Here is a 21,192-nt window from a genome sequence, read left to right on the forward strand (position 1 = left end):
TTCCACCTGTTAAAAGTATAATTAATTGGTCACTTTTGGGGCCAGGTAGGAATTTTCCCTTCCTATGTGGTTCTTTTGTGTTACAGGCCAGGAACGGAACCCCTCACCTGTGGTTCAAATAACCGAGGTGAGGGTGAGTGGAAATGCCTTGGATTTGGGAGAGTCTGGTCTCAATAAATCCTTGGGGCAGAATTCTCCATTACGTTTCCCTTAGTGGTCACACAGGATTATTACAGCCAGGGATCCAGGTGTTTCACCCAAATCAGCCAAGGAATAGATCCGGGATGGTCACGCCATGTTCATGCTACCCTTTAAAATTCTCCGCAAGTCATAAAGTTTAATCATGTAACATTAATAAAAGTTTCCCATAGTTGAACCTATATTTTTTGCATGGTCTTGTTATTTCAGGGGTTGGATGGCAAGAGGTCCTTGTGAGGCCAGGGATAATTATACAAAAACATCATCTTAAGTTATTATTGTTAAGACTGGAACTGGGAACTACTAACATTGCCTGTCATTATAGTATATTATTATACAGAGTAATTTTGCTTTTCGGAGATATAATGACAAACGTATTCATTATATATGTCTTGAAAGCAACTTTCTTCCCCTCACCCATATTTGTAATGACTACTTGACACGGATGTTGCTGTTTCTTGGCCTTTTGTACGCAAACAACTATTTTTTCAAAGTGTAAGAACACCAATTAAGGTTTCTTCAGAACCACAATTTTGCCATCATGCAAAGGGTGGGCAAAGTCAGTCCATTTTGTTTGCCTTACCACGTATTTAAAGATCTATCTAATCAGGCTTTTGATTATATATTTTGCCGGGTGTATTTAACTAGTGCTGTCAAGATTTAATTGTAATCCTGCAATTATTTTTTTATGATATGCAAAGGAGAACTCTCAATGAAGTCCTCAAATGATGAGCAATCAATTTAAAAATTAGAGCAAGTGACTGTATTTTGCTGGCTGTATTTAGACACCATTCAAAACTGGAGACGGCCCTGGAACTGATTATGGTTCCCAGGACTTTTGTTTTTGTGGCCTCCAAGAGAAGGGAACCACAGGAGCACATCAGGTTAAACCACTAGCTGCAGAAAACTTGCTGTCTGAAAGGTTGGCAATTTGAAGCCATAAGCCGGGGTGAGCTCCCACTGTTAGCCTTAGCTTTTGCCAACCTAGCAGTTTGAAAACATACAAAATGTGAGTCGATCAATAGTTACTGACTTGGCGGGAAGGTAAAAGGCACCCAGTGCAGTTATGCTGGCAACCAAACCAGCTACTTCATCACACTAGAGAATAAATCTACTTTAAATCTGATTTCTGCCTCCTGCGGAATCTTGGGGTTTGTAGTTTAGTGAGGCTGTTAAAGGCTCCTCCCTAATCTATAATCTCCAGAACTCTGCAGGAGGCAGCAACTGGATTTAAAGTCCGAACGTATCTCTCCTTATGAACCATCTAGGACCCTAAGATCTTCTGGGGAGGCCCTGATCTCGGTCCCGCCTTCTTCACAGACTTGGTTGGCGGGAACGAGGGACAGGGCCTTCTCAGTGGTGGCCCCTCAGCTATGGAACACCCTCTCTAGGTATATGAGATTGGCCTCCACCCTCCTAACTTTAAAAAAAGTTAAAACATGGCTTTTTGAGTGAGCTTTCCCAAATGCAGTGTAGCAGACAAACTCTGATCTTCGGAATGACTGGACAATGTCATTGGGTATTGATTTTAGTAATGAGACACTGTGGATTTATACTTTTATCGGTTTTGTTTTATTTTATCAAATGTTATTTATGCTAAATGTTTTAATTGTTATTTGTTTTGTAGGCATCACACTGTGCTGTTTGTGAATCGCCCTAAATTACCTTCGGGCTGAAAAAGGCGGTATATAAATATGGATGATAATAATAATAATAATAATAATAATAATAATAATGTGGATTCATTCTCTAGTGTGAGGAGGTCAGAGGAGGTGTCTACGTACAACAGTCTTCTCAACCTGGACATGGAACAAGAGCACCTTCCCATGGCCAGAGTTGAGCCAGAGATTAAAGGGGAAAGCCATGCCTTTGTCTGTGTATTTGTCTGTCATTGCTGTTCACCATATAAAAGGCACTTAAGGATTACCTATGTATGTGTATACAGTAATCCGCTCTGAGTTCCCTCAGGGAGATAGAGTGGAATATAAATAAAGTGTATTATTATTATTATTATTATTATTATTATTATTATTTGAAACACAACAAGATGAGTCCACAGCAGACACTCTGCTGGCTGTTGTATCGGATCACACATCAGACACTTCCCAAGTGTTTAGGACTGTGTGATGTATCGGCGAATAATGCATGCAGATCCCGGTAAGGTGGCCTTTTGCAGCTGGCAGATGGTAATTTTGTCAGTGCCAATTGTGTTTAAGTGCAGGTCAAGGTCTTTAGGCACTGCATCCAGTGTGCCGATCACCACTGGGACCACCTTTACTGGCTTGTGCCAGAGTCTTTGCAGTTCAATCTTTAAATCCTCGTTTCATGTCAGCTTTTCCAGTTGTTTCTCTTCAATCCTGTTGTCACCTGGGATTGCATACACGGGCGGCTCAACCCATTACGCAAAGTAAGCATTTGCAGTATAGTTGATTTTGCCCAGGGGTGCTCTTGAGGCGCTCTTGGGGGAAAATAGACCTTGACATATGCGAATTGTAGTTACCAGGATGTATAGTTTACCTACAATCAAAGAGCATTCTGAACTCCACCAATGATGGAATTGAACCAGATATGGCACATAGAACTCCCACGATGAACGGAAAAGATATACCAGTGATTGGTTGGGGGGGGGGGGGGGGGCAAAATACTGTTGGCTTACCGTTGAAAATTACCTAGGGCCACCTCTGATTGCAACATCGATGATCCATACTTTGTTTTTTAACACAATTCTGAGGTCAGAAGTCTTGTGCTCCAAAACTCTGTCAGTCTGAATTCGGAAGTCCCAGAGTCGTTTAACATGTTCATTTTCCGTAACTACTACTACTACTGCTGCTTCTGCTTCTTCTTCCTCTTCTTCTTCTTCCTCTTCTTCTTCTTCTTCTTCTTCTTCTTCTTCTTCTTCTTCTTCACTTTGGACTCCCCAAACATTTCATAGAATCATAGAATCCTGGAGTTGGAAGAGAGCTCATGGGCCATCTGGTCCAACCCCATTCTGCCAAGAAGCAGGAAAATTACATTCAAAGCACCCCCGACAGATGGCCATCCAGCCTCTGTTTAAAAGCTTCCAAATAAGGAGCCTCTACCACATACCGGGGCAGAGAGTTCCACTGCTGAACAGCTCTCACAGTCAGGAAGTTCTTCCTAACATTCCATTGCGTCCTAGTCTCCAGGGCAGCAGAAAACATGTTCTCTCCCTCCTCCCTATGACTTCCACTCACATATTTATCCCTGGCCCTCATCATGTCTCCTCCCAGCCTTCTCTTCTGCACGCTAAACATGCCCAGCTCTTTAAGCCGCTCCTCATTGGGCTTGTTCTCCAGACCTTTGATCATTTTAGTCGCCCTCCTCTGGACACATTCCAGCTTGCCAATATCTCTTTTCAATTGTGGTGCCCAGAATTGGACACAATATTCCAGGCATGGTCTGACCAAGGCAGAATAGAGCATGGGTAGCATGACTTCCCTGGATCAGAATGGAGCAAAAGCTTCCATTGTCTTCTCTGTGGCCATGCAGAAAAACAAGAAAGGGCAACATGATCTATATTGTTGAGGGTGACATTCATTTCTGGTGGCAACTGGGGAAAAGGGCTACTAGGAATTGAGCTGAAGACACTTTGTATGCAAAGGGTTTGTTCTCCCACTGAGCTGCAGCTGCAGTGAGCTATAACTGCAGGGGAGAATGAGCTATCCGGATCCTTTCTTCTTGGCTACTGGCTCAAAAGAATAATATTTCGTCCATTTCATTTGCTGGTCAGTTGGCAAGCTGGTGCCGGAGACTCTCTGTTTACAAAGATTTGCCATCTTTTCATTAAGATGTAAATTGTGCTAGGTTCCGCTGGATTCCAGCACACTCTTGAAAGACTCAAGGACAAAGGAGATAAATTGTGCACCACTGGAGCTGGTACCAACTCGCAGGGCACTAAAAATACCAGCCAATTACATGTGCCACAAGGCACTCTTCCAAATAAATCCTCTTCCATTCTTCTGCTCCTTTCTCACTGAACGTAAACATATTGGCTGTGATTTGTCACCAGGGTATGTTCAAGCAAGGGAGCTCTGGTCTGAAAATGTTGCTCAGAGAGCCTGTGAAGTTGTATTCATTTATCTTCCTTTCGTTAGGAAAGCCAGCACATTGGCAAAGCTGCCATGAAATGTGAACTAAATTATTATGAAACCCCAAAGAGTTGGGCTATTATGATGATCAGCGTTGTTTGTACTCCGCTCCAAAAATGAAATGAAATAAAATAACACGAGGCCCATAGAAATACAGATTTCTTGCTGAGAGAATTCAAGCACACTAAATTAGAGATGTGACACATACCTTCCGATTTCGATTTGGAATCCAATAATGCATTTTTTGGGCTTGTGTGCAATAAGAAAGGCTTTAATTATGGAAATATTCATCATTTTGCTCCCTGTGGTACGGCTTGTTTCTTCAAAAGCAATGCTGAGCAGCATCAAAAATGTATCATCTTCCACTCCCCATGTACAACTTAAAAGTGGGGCTTTATCTATGTTACATTGACTTTGGGAGGTGCTAAGAAGAATTCCAAAATGCAAGACAAGATCAAGAATGACACCATGACATTAGTCATGCTATGTTTAGGGTATTCTCTGAGCATTTCTTAAATACATCACAAGTCCAAGGATGCCTCTTGCTACCAATTTCCATGTTGGGAGGAAGTGAGTGCGCTATACCATTTTGTGCTGTGCTTTGGAGAGGATTGATGTCACCTGCTCTGTTTCTTCTCCAACTACAAGTTCGATATGATCTCCTTATCCATGGATTCAATATCCACTGTTTCACTTACCCACACTCCAAAAAATTCCCCCCTCCATAAGTGCCTCTAGGTCAGTGTTTCTCAACCTGGGGGTCGGGACCCCTGCAGGGGTCGCGAGGTGGGTGTCAGAGGGTCACCAAAGACCATAAGAAAACACAGTATTTTCTGATGGTCACGGGGATTCCATGTGGGAAGTTTGAGCCAATTCTATTATTGGTGGAGTTCAGAATGCTCTTTGATTGTAGGTGAACTATAAATCCCACAACTACAACTCCCAAATGTCAAGATCTATTTCCCCCAGACTCCACTAGTGTTCACATTTGGGCATATTGAGTATTTGTGCCAAGTTTGGTCCAGATCCACCATTGCCTGAGTCCACAGTGCTCTCTGGGTATAGGTGAACTACAACTCCCAAACTCAAGGTCAATGCCCATCAAACACTTCCAGTGTTTTCCATTGGTCATGGGAGCCAGGTTTGGTTCAAATCCATTGCTGGTGGAGTTCAGGATGCTCTTTGATTGTAGGTGAACTATAAATCCCAGCAACTACAACTCCCACATTACAAAATCAGTCCTCCCCCAACTCCACTAGCATTCACATTTGGGTGTATTGGGTATTTGTGCCCAGTTTGGTCCAGTGAATGGAAATGCATCCTGCATATCAGATGTTTACATTATGATTTATAACAGTAGTAAAATGACTGTTATGAAGTAGCAACGAAAACAGTGTTATGGTTGGGGGTCACCACCACATGGGGGACAGGATTAAGGGGTCACGCCATTAGGAAGGTTGAGAACCACTGCTCTAGGTTCTCCGTTGTTTTTTCCATGATAGGTTTCCAGTAGGCATGGATAGAGTCACGTCAGATAACTCGTTGCTCGTAATAATTTCGTTAAAATTACCTTTTTGAAGCGATATCAAAGCTTTTTTTAAAAAAGTGGAAGTCCCTTTGCCCTTCCAAAGCTTTTTCTGCCATTTTTGTTACAACTCAGGAAGTGAGTCAGAAATTATTCAGCTTGTGCCCGCCTCTGGTCCCTGGCCTTGACTCAAGCCAGAGAAGCCAGTTTTAAACCAGAGAAGGAAAGAATTTCCTCCGCTTGCTTTTCCCTGCTTCTGGTCCCTGGCCTCGACTCAAGCCAGAGAAGCCAGTTTTAAAGCCAGAGAAGCCAGTTTTAAAGCCAGAGAAGCCAGTTTTAAATCAGAGAAGGAAGGAATTTTCTCCACTTGCTTTTCCCCACTTCTGGTCCCTGGCCTCGACTCAAGCCAGAGAAGCCAGTTTTAAACCAGAGAAGGAAAGAATTTCCTCCGCTTGCTTTTCTCCGCTTCTGGTCCCTGGCCTCGACTCAAGCCAGAGAAGCCAGTTTTAAAGCAGAGAAGGAAAGAATTTCCTCCGCTTGCTTTTCTCCGCTTCTGGTCCCTGGCCTCGACTCAAGCCAGAGAAGCCAGTTTTAAACCAGAGAAGGAAAGAATTTCCTCCGCTTGCTTTTCTCCGCTTCTGGTCCCTGGCCTCGACTCAAGCCAGAGAAGCCAGTTTTAAACCAGAGAAGGAAAGAATTTCCTCCGCTTGCTTTTCTCCGCTTCTGGTCCCTGGCCTCGACTCAAGCCAGAGAAGCCAGTTTTAAACCAGAGAAGGAAAGAATTTCCTCCGCTTGCTTTTCTCCGCTTCTGGTCCCTGGCCTCGACTCAAGCCAGAGAAGCCAGTTTTAAACCAGAGAAGGAAAGAATTTCCTCCGCTTGCTTTTCTCCGCTTCTGGTCCCTGGCCTCGACTCAAGCCAGAGAAGCCAGTTTTAAACCAGAGAAGGAAAGAATTTCCTCTGCTTGCTTTTCCTCGCTTCTGGTCCCTGGCCTCGACTCAAGCCAGAGAAGCCAGTTTTAAACCAGAGAAGGAAGAAATTTCCTCCGCTTGCTTTTCCCCGCTTCTGGTCCCTGGCCTCGGCTCAAGCCAGAGAAGCCAGTTTTAAAGCCAGAGAACCCAGTTTTAAATCAGAGAAGGAAGGAATTTTCCCCGCTTGCTTTCCCCCGCTTCTGGAGTAAAACGACTATTTTCAGAGTAAAGACCACCCAATGAAACAGGAAATAACACTTTCAAATCATTAACAAAGGATTTGGAAGTCTTGGAAATTTTGAAAAGTTTTGATTTTTTTTTCTGTGAAAATTGGAATTGACTTTAGAATCAAACCACCAGCACCCCCTACATCCAAAATGAGTTTTGAACCATTTTTTTTTTGGATCAACGAAGCCTAGTTTCTAGCCCAAGTATAGTCAATGTATCTCCATCTATATCCTGCCTCGGAATTTAATATCATCCGGGGAGGCCCTGTTCTCGTTCTTATCTTCTTCGCAAACACGTTTGGTGGGGACAGGAGACAGGGCCTTCTCCGTGGTGGCCCCCCACCTGTGGAATGTGCTCCCTAGCAAAATTAGGTCAGCTCCATCCCTCCTCTCTTTCAGAAAGAAGCCCAAAACATGGTTTTGGGACCAGGCATTTGGATAATAGGTTTGGCAGTAATCATAATGTTTTTGAAATCTGACTATGACAGGTCTGGTCTGGGTCATTGGTAGTGATAATTATAATAGTGGTAATTATAATAGTGGTAATTATAGGTAATTTCTCAGTGACTATTTTCTTTATTAGATCACTAAAGTAAGTTAAGGAGCACCCAGTGGTGCAGTGGGCTAAACCACTGAGCTTGTTGACCGAAAGGCTGCAGGTTCAAATCCGGGGAGTGGCATGAACTTCTGCTGTCAGCCCCAGCTTCTGCCAACCTAGTAGTTTGAAAACATGCAAATGTGAGTAGATCAATAGGTACCGCTCTGGTGGGAATGTAACGGTGTTCCATGCAGTCATGCCAGTGGCCACATGACCTTGGAGGCATCTACGGACAACGCCGGCTCTTCAGCTTAGAAATGGAGATGAGCACCAGCCCTCAGAGTTGGACACGACTGGACTTAACGTCAGGGGAAAACCTTTATCTTTACTAAAGTAAACTAAATAGAGTTGTTGTTGTTGTTGTGTACATTCAAGTTGAATTTGACTTGTGGTAGCAATATTGAGAGCCAGTAGTGGTGTGTGAGCTAGACTATTTTTGTTTGTTTATTTATTTACTTTATTTCTATACCGCTTTTCTCAGCCCTTAGGCTGTTTACACAACAATGCAAAATATCACAAAACAGTATAATGGAATTAAAAAAGATTATAACATCAACAATTAACAACAGTATAACAATCATAACGCCTCAACAATAAAATCAGAATCCACTCTCATTATCCATTGTTCCGTATTCCTATGTTCAATTTCACTGTTTAGTCAAATGCTTGTTCGAATAGCCAGGTCTTCACCTTCCTCTGAAACGCCAACAGCGAGGGGGCCGATCTGATGTCTGCAGGTAGGGCATTCCACAGCCGAGGGGCCACCACTGAGAAGGCCCTGTCTCTCGTCCCCGCCAGGCTATAACTCTGAAGATAAGGCTATCATGGGCTTTTCCTGGCAAGATTTGTTCAGAGCAGGCTTTTTCACTTCCTAAGTCTGAGAGTGTGTGGCCTGCCCAAAATCACTAGGTTAGTCTTCAAGGCTGAGTGGGGATTTGACTCCTGGTCTCCCACTTTCATAGTGTAATTTGTGAATCGGTATGCCATGTTCTCAACATCCTCCTCTTCCTCAAAGTAAAAAAAAAATCCCTTGACAGCTGTGTGCTCTATGAACAGCGGCAGCAGCAATCACAAACATAAATAGATTTCTATTAAATGTCATTTCAAACCGTGACCTTTTGAGTGCTTCATAACTCTTTACCAAGCAGGGCATCGCAGGACTTGAGATGGACCACAAAATAGAAAAGGCCAAGGGTTATCCTAGCCAAGTGTTAACCCTGTTGGCTCAATAGACTAAAAACCCAAGATCAGAACTGCAATTTGGATTAATCAAGTTGAGTTGTGACAATATCAGGTTTCACCTTGAGAAATGTAGAATCAGTTGATTTTCTGTGTAGCCAAAGAGCTTCCAGGCACTCCACAAACTTGCCTTTTGTCCAAGCGTATCCAAGAGTGATTTCACAGCCAATACAGGCTATTAAACCATATAGATGAACCCAGAGATGAAATATGGCATTGCTAGCAAAAGATCCCCATTTGAAACTAGGTAAAGACTCCCTCCCCCAATTGATATGTTGTGACTGAAAAAGGGTGAGAGTTTTTAGTTCAATGTCTTCCCTCTTGATCAGTGTTCCTCAACCTGGGGGTCGGGACCCCTGGTGGGGGGGGGGGGTCATGAGGGGTTGTCAGAGGGGCTGCCAAAGACCATCAGAAAACACAATATTTTCTTTTGGTCATGGGAGTTTTATGTGGGAAGTTTGACCCAATTCTATCGTTGGTGGGGTTCAGAATGCTCTTTGATTGTAGGTGAACTATAAATCCCAGCAGCAACTCCCAAATGTCAAGGTCTATTTTCCCCAAACTCCACCAGTGTTCACAATGGGCATACTGAGTATCCATACCAAATTTGGTCCACACCCATCATTGTTTGTGTCCAGAGTGCTCTCTGGATGTAGGTAAGCTATAACTCCAAAACTCAAGGTCAATGCCAACCAAACTCTTCCAGTATTTCCTGTTGCTCATGGGAGTTTTGTGTGCCAAGTTTAGTTCAATTCCATCATTGGAGGAGTTCATAATACTCTTTGATTGTAGGTTAACTATAAATCCCAGAAACTTCAACTCCCAAATGTCAAGGTCTATTTTCCCCAAACTCCACCAGTGTTCACATTTGGGCATGTTGAGTATCCGTGCCAAGTTTTGTCCTGATCCATCATTGTTTGAGTCCACAGTGCTCTCTGGATATAGGTGAACTACAACTCCCAAACTCAAGTTCAATACCCACCAGACCCTTCCAGTATTTCCTGTTGCTCATGGGAGTTCTGTGTGCCAAGTTTAGTTCAATTTCGTTGGTGAAGTTCATAATACTCTCTGATTGTAGGTTAACTATAAATCCCAGCAACTACAACTCCCAAGTGACAAGATCAGAACTTACCCTCCAACCCCACCAATATTCAAATGTGGGTGTGTTCCGTTTCCCAGGAGCCTGCTTTGCTTTACCTTACAGTTGCTTGAAGTTGCTTCCCCTTGCATTTTTCCCAGAGATGCTGCAGCTCTGCAGAACCCTGAAAGTTAACAGTTTCAGAGGCTGGAAATCCAGTCTGCTGGCCTTTTGCACCTATTGGCTTAGAAGGTATCTTTTTGGGTTTAGAGACCGCCCTTTTTCCCAGGGAAGAGATCTCCATTTTGGAATCTCCCCTGCCTTTTTAGTTTAGAGAAGGAGCTTCAGATGTGCTGGTGGTTAGTCAGGGTAGCTCTGGGAAAATCATTGTAAGTACTATTAAGACTATTAAGACAGCTAAGCTTGATTGAGTGATTGAGTTATAGCTGATTGAGAAATTGAAGATTGAGATATTATAGATAGATATTGAAGAATGAGATTGAGATACTATAGATAGAGAAGACTATTTAGAAACTTATATAGATATAGAAAGAGAGACTTCATTGCTTTATCTCCAGAACTAACAATGAGCATAGATAGGGAAAGACCTGGTCTTTCTAAAAAGTAACAGCTTAGGGTTAGGGTGAAAAGATTCCATGATTTTCTCTGCCTTCTGGGTAAAAGTTAACTCTGTGACTGGAGGAGAAGGGAAAGAAAGAATATCTCTGTGGTTTCATCTATTGACTGTTCTGTTTGTAACCTTGATAAGCTGTGCCAAGTCTGCAAGGACTTTGAAGAATAAATATTCCTTTTTTGATGTTCAAAAGCCAGTAATAGCCTCAGTTGCTGAATATTATTAAACTTTATTAATTATTATTAAACTTTATTTGTACCCCGCTAGCATCTCCCAAAGGATTCGAAGTGGCTTACACAAGCCGAGGCCTCAACACACAACATAACAATACAATCTAAGCAAATCAAACAATTAAAAACAGAGTAAAGCAAAGTAAACAACAGTCACAATACACTAAAACACAATAAAACTGGGCCGGGCCAGAGGGTGAGTACAAAGATTAAAAGTGCTGATGTGACAGGAGGTGTATAAAGGGCTTCTAGGGCAAGTGCGATGTGCGATGTGCAGCAATCATTGGTTCTGATAAAGTGCTTATGGGACTTGGTAGTGGGGATTTCCTAATCTGGGAAGGCGCATCAGAAAAGCCAGGTCTTCAAGTTCTTTCTGAAGACAGCCAATGTAGGGGCCTGTCTAAGGTCTTAGGGGAGGGTGTTCCAGAGTTGGGGGGCCACCACGGAAAAGGCCCTGTCCCGCGTCCCCACCAAGCGCGTGTCTTAAGAAAGACACCCGCAGTTCACTCAGACATAGAGAGCAGCACATCTTAGTTTTATTTTTATGATGTCTGGGTGTAACGGCACAGGGTGTATTGGGTATTTGTGCCAAATTTGGTCCAGTGAATGAAAATACATCCTGCATATCAGATTCATAACAGGAGCAAAATTACAGTTGTGGAGTAGGAACGAAAATAATGTTATGGTTGGGGGTCACCACAACATGGGGAACTGTATTAAGGGTTTGCGGTATTAGGAAGGTTGGGAAACACTGCGCTTGATGATAAATCTCCTTCCATCGGTGGCTGATCCTGCCCAGAGCTGTGATTGCAGCATGACCAGCAGCTTTGATAACTGGGCGACTCAGAAATAATTTCCCAAGCTCCGACCCATGCAAAATACATTGGAAGCCACTGCCTTTGCATTTTCTGCTTCTCCCCTAATGCATCTTCTCTCTGAAGAATGGGTTGATCTATAATTTAAAACATGATGAATTACAGCTCCAGAAAAGCTAGAGTAGGTTGAAATATTATTACTGATGAATAAGTGCAGCTGGATGTAGGCCTATAGTTCAGGGTCAATTAGCGTTTCCAGCAGAAACTTCTTTTGACAGCATATTCTAAATGAAAGCTGATCTAGATTTAAACTTTATAGACCTTTTTCTAGCCACAGGAGTTCCATAAAGCGCCATTTATTTAAACAAAGAGAGAGAAGCAATTTGCCCAATTCAAATTACACAAAAATGTGCAAGAAATCAGGTTTGAGGCAAATTTTTTGCATTGGCAAAAAAACAAGTTTGAGTTATGAATTTTATGGGGCTTTTTTTATAAAAAAGTATATATAAATTGAACATTCTGAAATCAGGTGTATTACGATAGGCATAATTGTAGTATTATGAATATTTAGGCCATGGTTATTCATTACTCAGCCCACAGATTGCAAAAGAATAGCCTGCCAAATCCTGAGTGAATGTCACTGATTTTTCCTCTAAATTACAGCTTATAATGCCCCTGCAGAATGCAGCACAGAATGGCAAGCTGTGACCTTGTTTCAAAATGAAATAAACCCCAAAAAGGAAAGAAAAAAACAACAACACTTCAATAGTGACGATGGTAATTTCCTGCAATACTGTGTGTGCTATAGGAAAAGACACCACGAGGCGATGGTTTTCAGTTTTCGTATGGTAAGATAGCCAATGGAGAGACTTCTTTTTTGGAAAGGTGACAAGATCACATGCAGAAGATCATTACATATCTCTTCTGTCACAATCATTTTATGTTCAGTTCAGTTTATGTTTATGTTTGGAAATGGTTAACATTAGAAAACGTTGACCATTTCCGCTACCTTGGCAGCCACCTCTCCACAAAAGTCAACATTGGCATCAAAATACAACACCGCCTGAGCTCTGTGAGTGCAGCATTCTTCTGAATGAAGCAGAGAGTGTTTGAGGACTGGGAAATCCATAAGGAGACCTAGGGGCTTGTTTATAAAGCCATTGTTCTCCCAACCCTGCTATACGCCTGCAAAACGTGGACTGTCTACAGATGTCATATGCAACTCCTGTAATTATTCCATTAGCTCTGCCTCCAAAAAATCCTGCAAATCTCTTGGGAAGACAGATGGAAAAATGTCAGCGTGCTCAAAGAAGCAAAGACCACCAGCATTGAAGCGATGTTCTTCTGCTATCAACTCCGCTGGACTGGCCACGTTGTCCGAATGCCCAATCACCGTCTCCCAAAGCAGTTACTATACTCCAAACTCAAGAATGGAAAAAGGAATGTTGCAGGACAGGAAAAGAGATTTAAGATGGGCTTAAAGTCAACCTCAAAAACTGTGGCATTGACACCGAGAACTGGGAAGCCCTTGCCCTTGAGAGCTCTAACTGGAGGTCAGCTGTGACGAGCAGTGCTGCAGAATTTGAAGAGGCACGAATGGAGGGCAAAAGAGATAAACGTGCCAAGAGGAAGGCACGTCAAGCCAACCCTGACCAGGACTGCCTTCCGTCTGGAAACTGACATGTGGATCAAGAATAGGGCTCCACAGCCACTTATGGACCCACAGCCAGGACACCATATCTGGAAGACCATCATCCTCGAACTACGAGGGATTGCCTAAGTAAGTAAGTTATGTTCGGTCATACAGAATCATAGTCATAGAATCTTAAAATGAGAAAGGACCATTGGATCCAATTCTTTATTCAGTGCAAGATCTCCACCTGAAGCATCTCCTGCGGGAAGCTATCCAACTTCATTTTGAAGGCATCCAAAGAAGGAGATCCCACCATCAATTTGAGCAAATGATTCCCTTGACTATTATTTATATTGTCATGAAGTATCTTGCCAACAAGCTTCCAGTGATAGTCTTGAGAACATAAAGCAAACCCAGACGAACTTGTGGTGTAATCCCGCAAGACATTTTTATTTCCTTTCATTAGCAGAATCATTCCAGCCACAACTTTGTGCGTGCCATCTAATCCTACGGCTGACATTTCTGATAATGCTGCACTTACTTAGGAGAAAATTAGTACCATAAGGCTCCGGCATTTATCAATTTATAGTGTTTTCCCACATTCTTGATCCTGCATTTACCAGTCTGCATTCAGACTGAAGTTTATTATTATGCATTTATAAGCAGCCAACAAAATAGTAAATTATGCATTTGAAAGCCCTGCTGGCTGACATTTTAAAAGTTCACTGGGCATTTTTAGGGAAGGGGAGTAAAAGGGGAAAAATGGCAGAAATGTTCTCTTAGCACTCAAGATCTGAAATCTGATTCCCATTTAGATGTCATTGAGAGGAAAGTGCAATGGGGAATTCATTAATATTTAATGGCCTAAACACTCTCTACTTTGGCAAAACCATCTTGTCATCATTTGTCCTACATCGGAAAGAACAACGTGTAATTAGATAGGTGTATTAGCCTTGATTGTCTGTCATTGTCTGCTCCAAACACACAGAGCATTCCTAAGTAATGTTTCAATGAAGTGTTTAAGTTTTATCCCAGCGTGTAAGGAATGCTTGAGTAATGCACAGAGATACGCCACCACTAGTATTGGCTCGCTGTTTTGTCTTCTTGCCATTTGGCTCAATTTGTGTCTCATTCCTATGGAGCAGTATTATGTCCCGCTAAGTGTTGCTAAATGATAAGACAGGTTTCCTGGAGGGCTGGTCCATGCATGTATGAACATCTGTACATTTTTATGGGAAGTTGATCTATGACACATTTTTTTTTAATATGAGAAGGTGTTACCTGGTTGATGTTGGAGTGATTTGTGATCCAGGTACATTTGGGATCCTCTTGTGAGGATGTAAAGTGTAAGAGTTTCACACTTTTCCCATCCAGTATTTCTGGCAACAGCCTTGTGAAGAAATACACACTGGTGTCTTGTATGAAAGCCAAACATGTTTTTTAAACCCAAGCCCTTTTGTTTCAAATAAAAATAATGTCGACAGAAACATAATTGTCTACAACAGGGGTTCTCAAACATTTTTAGTCCTGGAACCCTTCTTGAAGCAAATGTTTGTTGTGGAGCCCCAATAAATGTTTATATATTATGTGATATATATATATATATATATATATATATATATATATATATATATATACACACACACACAAACATTTATGGAGCCCCTGGTGGCGCAGTGGGTTAAACCCTTGTGCCAGCAGGACTGAAGACCGACAGGTCACAGATTCGAATCCAGGGAGAGGTGGATGAGCTCCCTCTATCAACTCCAGCTCCTCATGAGAGAAGCCTCCCACAAGGATGATTAAAAAAAAACCAAATATGAAATCATCCGGGCGTCCCCTGGGCAACGTCCTTGCAGAAGGCGAATTCTCTCACACCAGAAGTGACTTGCAGTTTCTCAAGTCACTTCTGACACTATATATATATATATAGAGAGAGAGAGAGAGAGAGAGAGAGAGAGAGTTGCTGTGACCCAGTCTGTGTATATGTGTGTATATATGTGAGTTGCCTGTGGGCTGAGTAAGGCAGTATACAAATACAGTAAATAAATAAATAAATACATACAGAGTTTCGGGGTATGGTGCCATCTGTACGCAGATGGTGTCCAACTCTGTCACTCCTTCCCACCTGCTACTAAGGAGGCTGTCGAGGTTCTGAACCGGTGCCTGGCCGCTGTAACGGTCTGGATGAGGGCGAACAAATTGAAATTGAATCCAGACAAGACAGAGGTCCTCCTGGTAAGACGCAAGGCCGAACAGGGCATAGGGTTACAGCCTGTGTTGGATGGGGCCGCACTCCCCCTGAAGACGCAGGTTCGCAGCTTGGGATCCTGGACTCATCGCTGGAACCCCAGGTTTCAGCGGTGACCAGGGGAGCATTTGCACAATTAAAACTTGTGCACCAGCTGCGCCCGTACCTTGGGAAGTCTGACTTGGCCACGGTAGTCCACGCTCTGGTTACATCCCGCCTAGATTACTGCAACGCTCTCTACGTGGGGTTGCCTTTGAAGACAGCTCGGAAGCTTCAACTAGTCCAACGTTCGGCAGCCATGATTCTAACAGGAGCGGAACACAGGGAGCATACAACCCCCCTGTTGCGCCAACTCCACTGGCTACCGATTTGCTACTGGGCTCAATTCAAAGTGCTGGTGTTGACCTTTAAAGCCCTAAACGGTTCCGGCCCAAGCTACCTATCCGACCGCATCTCGGCCTATGAACCCACCAGGACTTTGAGATTTTCCGGGGAGGCCCTGCTCTCGATCCCGCCAACTTCACAAGCATGGCTGGCGGGGACGAGAGATAGGGCCTTCTCGGTGGTGGCTCCCTGGCTGTGGAACGCCCTTCCCACAGACATTAGATTAGCACCATCTCTAATGGTTTTCCGCAAAAAAGTAAAGACCTGGTTATTTGTGCAGGCGTTCGAATAATTAGTGCAATGACTGGTAATGACATAGGAATGGAACAATGGATGACGAATCTGGATCATGTTTTTTAGTGATGAGATGCTAGTGAATGGTTATTATAGTAATTGTGTACTAATTATATTGGTGCTTGAATTTTGCTGTGTCCTGTGTCTTGTGAACCGCTGTGAGTCGACTCCAGGCTGAGAACAGCGGTATAGAAGTAAGTAAATAAATAAATAAATGTTTGTGTATATGTGTGTTCGCATATATATATATATGTGTGGTTTTGCATGTGCATTGGTTTTTGTTTTGTTTTTTTGTTTTATGCCTTTTTAAGTCTCTTCCACTGTGTTTTTCAGTGTTTTATGAATGATGGTCACTCGTTGGCCTGATAAATCCATTGTGTCCAAATTTGTTGTTAATTCGTCCAGTGGTTTTTGAGCACCAGGACTGTGGTGCAGCTGGCTGGGAGTCAGCTGCATTAAGATCACTACTGACCGAAAGATCATGAGTTCAAAGCCAGCCCAGGTCAGGGTGAGGGCCAGTTTGTGGAGCTTGTTGTCGACCTTTGCAGCCTGATAGACAGTTGCAGCTGTCAAGTAGGAAAAATCAGGTACCACTTATGTAGGGAGGCTAATTTTACTAATTCACAAGGGCATAAAAATCTCCAGCAAGCATGCGGGGAATGAGGAAGTACTTCATCAGTGTCGCAGATGGACGGTGAAGCGACAGCTCCCCTGGTGGCCAGAAAAAGTTGGAATGTTAAATAGCCTCTGACTGTCTGTCGATATGTGTTGTATGTCTATGGAATTGAATGTTTGCCTGCATATGTACATTGTAATCTGCCCTGAGACCCCTGTGGGGTGAGAAGGGCGGAATATAAATAAAATGAACATTATATATATAGGTCTCACCCCAAAGGGAGAATGCAAGCTGTTTATGGTGATTGTGTTGATGTGAGTACGGTGCATCATTGGGCAAGTAAATTTAAAGATGTTGAGGTGACACCTTCTGCTGTCAAGAATTAAATGACTGCATGTTCCTTAAGTTGCATTGGCTGACCGTCTGCGCAGGGTTCTATACTTTGCACTTTAACAACACTAAGTCTTCCTGCCAAAATGGAACTGTAGAGGAGAGTCTACTGAACAAGCCAGTACCTGCCACATACCAGTACTGCCATCTGTTGAGGAGTTATCAAGGTGGAGGCATTACTTTTTATTCAACCCTCATAAGTTGCTACTTTCAGTTGCAATTGTTAACTGATAAACATCCATCTGTAATCCTTTTCAAATAATCTGGTGAGGACCCATTTCCATGCTCTTTAGGTCAAGTGTTTATTTCCCAGGGGTTCATTTGAAGCATCTATCTATCACTTTTTATCTATCACATTTCTAAACATGCCAATCGAAGGCTGTGCCCCCTCTAAAGCATGCCATCTCTTTTGTAGAACATGTGTTTCCCACCATGGGAATGACAACTGGCTCTTTAGGGATGTGCAAGCCTCTTTTCGTTTGTCTCCAAAATGTCAGGATGTTTTTGTGTTTTGGGGCTCTTTCCACTGCCATAAAAATGATGTAAATACTGCCATTTTCCCAGTGGAGATTATGGGACTGAGAATCACAGCAATATAACTAGGTAATTGTTGTAATTCAGGTACACACAGATACACACAAATGCAGTGCCAAAGGAAGGAGCATGTGGAGTTCTGGATCCTAAATTTATTTTTTAAAGTCACGGCACTATAATGACCACCGAAATAAAACCCTCTCCTGACAGTAAGCGTATTTGCTTTGGAATAAGTAATGTTTGGTTGTAGGAAAGGATAATAGCTATGGTAAAGGGAAAATTAAAGAAGCAACATATATAACCAAATGCATGCCCAGATGGCTGCCTCCAGGCTACCTATAAAATGTTTTTAAAGCTTAGGTGAAAAAAGTATCATTGGAAATGAGCATAAGCCCTGGAGCCTTACATGCCATGTGATGCAGTCTTTGAACAAATGTTGTGTATTGGATTTTAACACGAACAATCTATTTTCAATCAAAATGATATGCATTCAAAGATTTCCATGAGCCGCTCCAAGACTAGATGGAATGACCTGCCAAAAAAGCTCTGCTGTCACAATTTAAGATTCAAGTGAAGATCTATCTCTTCCAGCAGGCCTACCCAGTCAGTTTTAATGACGACTGTTATGTTATGTTTAATCTTTGTTTTGTGTATTTTAATACATTTTCCATGAGAATATGTTTCAAATCACTACTGACTGAAAGGTCGTGAGTTCAAAGCCAGCCTGGGTCAGAGTAAGCTCCCAACCATATGTCTAGCTTGCTGTTGACCTTTGCAGCCCGAAAGACAGTTATATCTGTCAAGTAGAAAATTTAGGTACTGCTTATGCAGGGAGGGTAATTTAACTAGGCAGAAAAAAACAAAATGCAAAGATACAGAATGGGGGATGCCTGGCTCGAGAGCAGGACGTGTGAAAAAGATCTTGGAGTCTAGATCTAGGGAAGTCATGCTCCCCATGCTCTATTCCGCTTTGGTTAGACCACACCTGGAATATTGTGTCCAATTCTGGGCACCACAATTCAAGAGAGATATTGACAAGCTGGAATGTGTCCAGAGGAGGGTGACTCAAATGACCAAGGGTCTGGAGAACAAGCCCTATGAGGAGTGGCTTAAGGAGCTAGGCATGTTTAGCCTGAAGAAGAGAAGGCGGAGAGGAGATATGATAGCCATGTATAAATATGTGAGAGGAAGCCACAGGGAGGAGGGAGCAAGCTTGTTTTCTGCTTCCCTGGAAATTAGGACGCAATGGAACAATGGCTTCAAACTACAAGAGAGGAGATTTCATCCGAACATGAGGAAGAATATGAGGAGAGCCATTCAGCAGTGGAACTCTCTGCCCCGGAGTGTGGTGGAGGCTCCTTCTTTGGAAGCTTTTAAACAGATGCTGGATGGCCATCTGTGAGGGGTGATTTGAATGCAATCTTCCTGCTTCTTGGCAGAATGGGGTTGGACTGGATGGCCCATGAGGTCTCTTCCTACTCTTTGATTCTATGATTCTATGAACTAATTTACGACGCCATAAAATCTCCAGCAGCATGCAAAAGAATGAGGAAGTACTCCATCAGTGTCACAAGTGGATGGTGAAGTGACAGCTCCCCCGGTGGCCAGAATTCAAAGCATACCTTCATGAAGCTGGAAAGTCAAATAGCCCCTGTGTGTCTGTCTATATATGTTGTGTGTCTATGACATTGAATGTTTTCCATGTATATGTGTATTGCCATCTGCCCTGAGTCCCCTGTGGGGTGAGAAGGGCTGAATATAAATATGGTAAATAAATAAATATGGATATTTTAAAGAATGTTTTTGGGTGGCTGTGACTTTTAGCAAAGTTGGATTCCGCCTCAAGCCATCAGCAGAGGCAGGCAAGAAATGAAATTTATTATTATTATTATTATTATTATTATTATTATTTAATACACAAGATTAGTACACAGCAAACAAGATCACTATGCTGGCTGTTGCATTGCATCACATGTCGGACACTTCCCAAGTGTCTAGGACTGTTTGATGTATTGGTGAATAATGCATGCAGATCTGAGTAGGATGGACTTTTGCAGCTGACAGGTGGTAATTTTGTCAGTGCTGATTGTGTTTATGTGCAGGCCAAGGTCTTTAGGTACTGCACCCAGTGTGCCGATCACCACTAGGACCACCTTTACTGGCTTGTTGTTGTTGTTGTTGTTGTTGTTATTATCTGGGGAAAGAAAAGGAAGAGAAACTAAAAGAAATACATGTGTTTCCTGAAGGCAAGGAAACCTCTATAAAGCAAAATCAAACCCATATGAACAAACTATGTCACCAAAGCAGATAATTTTCTGCAAATACTTCTGTGAAATAGCTCAGTGCTCAGAAATACCATTCTAGAGCTTGGCCGCGGAACAATGGCTTCAAACTACAAGAAAGGGATTCCATCTGAACGTTAGGAAGAACTTCCTGTCTTTGAGAGTTGTTCAACAGTGGAACTCTCTGCCCCAGAGTGTGGTGGAGGCTTCTTCTTGGAGGATTTTAAACAGAGGTGGGATGGCCATCTGTCGGGGGTGCTTTGAATGCAATTTTCCTGCAGAATGGGGTCGGACTGGATGGCCCACAAAGACTTTTCTAACTCTAGGATTCTAGGATTCTATGAAATGTTTGGGGAGTCCAAGGCCAACAAACTAACCCCCCCCCCCCCCCCCAATCACTGGCTCCTTCTACATATTAGGGCTGGGCGGTTTCATTTCGTTAATTCGTAATTCGTTAATAATTCGTTAATTTTTTCAATTACAAAACGATAACAAACCATTCTGGAGCAATTATTTAAAAAAAACGAATTTTCAAAAACGTTTTGTAAATGCTTCGTATTTCGATATTGTATTCGTTTTGTTATTGTTTTGAGGTCGTTTCGTTATTATTTCCGCATGTCTGGGCCAGTTTTATGGTTTAATTAGTGAAAAAAATTATAATATCACACCAACAGTCAACAACAGAGGGAGAGGGAAGCTTCAGAAGGTTTTGGAGGTTTTTTAGCGTATTTCGCGGTCGCGTCCGCCATTAACGAATCGATTCGTTATTGTTTCGGAAATCGATTCGTTAATTTTTTACCATTTACGAAATTTCGTAAATATCGAACTTTTTAAAAGGAAAATTTTGTAATTATTTTAAATATCGAAACAAAAAAAAACAAATCGATTTTAGAAACAAATTTTTCCATTGTTACCCAGGCCTACTACATATGCCTTTCCCTTTTTTATTTTCCCTGGGTGGATCATATTCATTTCCAAAGTTCAATATGAAAAGGGAGCCTGACGGTCCAGATTGACAGCCTTTTGTGCGTTGTGGTTCTTTCTTGCCTGCAGTGGAAGAGTCAGATGGCTTCTTTCCCCTTTTCTTTCTTTCAAAGGGGCTGCAAGTGAGCCAATCAATGATCCAGTATGAAGTAGGCCACCCTTTGCAGTTAGGAGATAAACTGTCTCCAAGGCACCGTGGCAT

This window comes from Anolis sagrei, chromosome 10, assembly GCF_037176765.1.
Source record: "Anolis sagrei isolate rAnoSag1 chromosome 10, rAnoSag1.mat, whole genome shotgun sequence".
Lineage (NCBI taxonomy): Eukaryota > Metazoa > Chordata > Lepidosauria > Squamata > Dactyloidae > Anolis > Anolis sagrei.